This window comes from Camellia sinensis, chromosome 13 (genome assembly GCF_055761805.1).
Source record: "Camellia sinensis isolate YWXY chromosome 13, ASM5576180v1, whole genome shotgun sequence".
NCBI lineage: Eukaryota > Viridiplantae > Streptophyta > Magnoliopsida > Ericales > Theaceae > Camellia > Camellia sinensis.
In genome coordinates this window covers 80,403,746-80,407,918 of record NC_138973.1, presented here as the reverse complement: position 1 = coordinate 80,407,918, position 4,173 = coordinate 80,403,746, and the positions used below count along the sequence as shown (strand labels likewise).

Genomic DNA, 4,173 nt, shown 5'->3' with positions numbered 1-4,173 from the left:
GTTTAGAATGAATTTTTAGTTTTTTATGAAAAGATGTGCAAAAAGTAGAGAGAAAATCTTTGACTTTTTTGTATAAGTTATAGATTTTTTAGTTTTTTTAATAACTTTTTGGTTTTTAAGCTAAAACTGTTGCATACCAAATGAGGTCTTAGGCTATCTTTGGCATGAATGGTTTAGACTAAAATAATCACAAAAAGACAAAATAAACTAAAAAATTAATAAGACAAAATATCACATTTAAATCATAATTATTTTATTTTTTCTTTTACAAAAATCAAAAAAAATCAAAAAATTCATCATAAATAAAATTTTTTAATCACAAACTAAAATAATTAAAAAGTTAACTCATATTCGAAACAAAAGCTTAATAATAATATAGATAGATATATAAAATATTTAAACAGAACAATACCTCGGCAATCCTGGAAAAAGAGGACTCATGTTAGGAGACACATCTTATTCTAGTGCGTCCTTGCCGTGACCCACCATTGAATTCTTGTCCAATAATGACTTGGACCGTTTTTTTTTTCCATTCTTTTGACTCGCTCTTCACTTGATACTTGATTAGTCATTATTATTATTATTATTTTATTTTTATTTTTTTCTCTTCCAGCACCGTCTGCCACGTGTGTGGGCGTGAGTGGGGTAGTGATTGGAAGCGTCTCAATCATCACCCATTCTTGTCAACCCATTCTATTGTCTTTTAACAAAGTATTCAAACAGCCTATTAATAAGTGAAGTCAATTTATTTATGATGGCCAAACCAAGGCTGATTTTGTAGCAGAAAAAATGTCTTAATGGTGATTTATTTCAAACTTTGTCAGACCATCAGCTTTGACCCCTGATGCCCAACTCCGCAGACAGTTGAGCTTAGATCTTGTTTGGGAATATGTTATTGTGATATTTTTTTTTTAGTTTTTTATAAATAAAAAAAAAATATGTAAAAAAATAGAGAGCATGATGTGATAACTTATAATAAATTTTTAAATTTTTGACTAAAACTAAAAGTTGTCAAATAAAGCCTTAATCTTGTATATATATAGATGAAAAATTATATGATATATAACACCCTTTTGATTGGTACGATATGTCCTAATTACGATATTTGTATATTTACTTATAAATTATTGTGATATTTATTATGATTCATTGTAACGTGTTTATTATAACTCATTGCGATATTGGTTAGAATATTACGACGCCTATGTTTTGATTAAAGATTAAAGGTTGATTGCATCTATTTTTGCTAATAGTGGATGAGAATGCAAATTTTTTTTTGAGAAGAATGTGAAAACAGGGGCTTCATGACTGTTTTATTTGATTTTTTAAATTGTGTTGCATCAAACCAATAATTAGATTGATACTTGTGTATGGAGTTTGCAATGGTTGGTGTATTGCTGAGTGCAGAGTTTTTGCCATGTATTCTATAATTCGATTTTATTTTTGCCTGGGAAAAAAATTCTTAAATGCAAGTAATCCTCTGATAGACTACTCTTAGCCCAATAAGCAATTCTCATTCTCGACTTCACAATTTCCTCCAAATATGCAAAATCTGGCTGGCCCCCATTGAATACTATATCATTTCTCAGTTTCCATATAGACCACATCAACACAAGAGGCACAATCTTCCCAATACACAACTTCCTTTTGAATCTTGCACCTGCCCACCACTGCATTAGCTTCTCCACAAATTCAGGGATTGCCCAGCTCAATTCCCACCACTTCAACACTCTAGAACAGACCCTCCAAATCAGTCGGCAGTGCAATAGAACATGGTTAACAGATTCCATATCCATTCTGCAGAAGACACAGAGTACTAGCATTAATGGTCAGCACTCCAATTCTCTGCAAAAAGGCTGATGTCTTTAACATGCCTTTCTATGCCAGCCATCCAAAATATCAAATTTTTGGAGGAGCCACATTCTTTCACAGCAAACTTGTAATTCTCAAATCTGGGCCATTAGCAGCTTCACACCATTTCCTCACTGATGCCACACTGAACTGAGCTGTTGATGTTGCTTCCCATCTCAAACAATCCTCTGCCATCAGTGTGATTCTGGGAGCTTCATTCAACCATTCATGCAATCTATTAACTTCATCCTCTTTCCAGGATCTCAATGGTCTTCTAAATACCAGATTCCATTCCCATGAGCTCCCACTCGTTTTCTTGAAATACTGCAAAGACCCTTTTTTTCTTTTTTGATAACCTGTATAATCTTGAAAATTCTTCACTTAATCTGCAATTGTTAGAAGTGAATTCTCTCCCCATTCCCAACCTTAATTTTCACATTATCCAAAAAGAAGGCAAACATTTGAGAATTATCCACGAACAACCTAAGAATACTCTGCCATAATGTAGAACAGGACCTGCTCCACTCTCTGATGGAAACCACCCTTCCCCATTTCTGATTTACTTACTATTTCGAACCTGTTTCCACATTACTTTATCTTCTACTCCATACCTCCACCACCACTTCAGAAGTTGGCAATCATTCACATCGGCAATACATCTCATCCACAATCCTCCTAGGCTTATGGACTTGGTTATCTCTTGCCATTTAACCAAATGCACTTTCCTTCTAGTTTCATCAGCCTCCCATAGGAATGTGACCTGCAATCTGTCAATAATCTTTACCCTTGTGCCGTTGGTGGGGAAACTTTGGCTAGTGAGCAATCAAAATCAGTGTTGCTTGCAAGAAGATTAGAGGAGGTCATGCTAGAACAAAGTGGTCACGGGCAACCACTTTGTGCACTATGTCAAAGGTTAGGTATATACCCAATCTTTCCCCTCCCAAACACACATTATTGTATACTAATGGGGCATTGTTTTTTTTTTTTTATAATATTGGGTAATTATCTGTAAAGTATTTATTTCATGTGTTAATTGTCTAATAACTTGTTTAGCTTGTACTTGTGACTTTGTTCAATTGTAGGTACCATTGGATATTGTTAGTCATTGATCTAACATTGATGGTTGTGTACTTCTTAATCCGATTAATTATAAAATAAACACAAGCCTTGAAATTGTAATAAACACGCAAGTTTAGTAGGTTTTTACATTTTTATGCAATTTGAGATACCTTTAAAATATTTTAACTATATTCATTTCTTTCGTAAAATGCTTTGAAAATTTATGAAACTACTCAAGGGAGGAGGAGGAGCAATCCAGTTTGGAAAGTAGTTCAAGTAATCCATATCATTATTATATATATTTAGTTTGAATTGTATTTATGCTAATGACAATTCATCTTGATCATAACACTTTATATGTAGTTTCTATCAACAATGAAAATGCTTGCATGTAGTCTCTGCGACAACCCACAAATGTGGAATGTGGGTTTTATATAATGAGGTACATGAAAGACATCATTATAGATCAAAACATCCTAAGAAAACTAAGTGTGAGATAAATTCTAACTTTTATTGCTATATTATATTCATGATACTAGTGTATCTTTTTCATTAACTCATTGTTTGTAAAATTTCTCTTGCAGTTCAATGGGAAAAAGACTTAAACAAACACAGAACTTGATAAAGTGCGAGTTGTGAAACCTAATTCCAGTTAGAGACACCCTTAGCACTACCACTATCTTATGACACCTGAAGTTCATGTTGGGATGTTTTGTGTGTTTGGTCTGTTTGTTTGTGGTTAGTTTCTTATCAATTTTTGCTTTCTTTAATTTTGAACAAAAGAGTAATTCTAGCGGCCTCTGAAATAATTTGTGTTTTTATTATGCAGGTTAGAACTTGCTTGGAAAGATGCAAGATACGGTCAAAGAAGACAGAACATAGAAGAACATTTTGAGTTTTCCTTAGTTTTTTTTCATTTTTTGTAATGGGATTTCTATTATGTAACACAGTAAAAAAAAAAAAATAAAAAAATAAAAAAAAACTTTTATTCTTTGACTTTCTTTGTATATATTTTTTCAACATTTGACTTTCATTTATGAAATATATGAAATTATTAACTATTCGTATGTGATCAATGTTGTGGTTCAAAAGATAGTTAATAATAGGTGTATTATATATTATTCAAATGTGTACAAATATTATTGATTATATTTAGATATAGTTGTATATTAGATTTAATCACGGTTTATATGTTGTGATTGATAGTCACATTTCATGGTCTGAGACTTTTTATTACACGCACTAACCGTGATGAGAAATGTA

The 4,173-nt window shown here is 32.2% G+C and overlaps 1 long non-coding RNA gene across 1 annotated transcript; it reads left to right on the top strand.

Annotated features, from left to right (window-relative positions):
- The first annotated feature begins 1,382 nt into the window (after nt 1-1,382).
- On the top strand, nt 1,383-3,906 carry LOC145806232 (uncharacterized). The gene is made up of 3 exons (XR_014349118.1): nt 1,383-2,763; nt 3,495-3,648; nt 3,740-3,906. It is a non-coding gene; the product is annotated as an uncharacterized LOC145806232 (long non-coding RNA).
- The last annotated feature ends 267 nt before the right edge of the window (nt 3,907-4,173 follow it).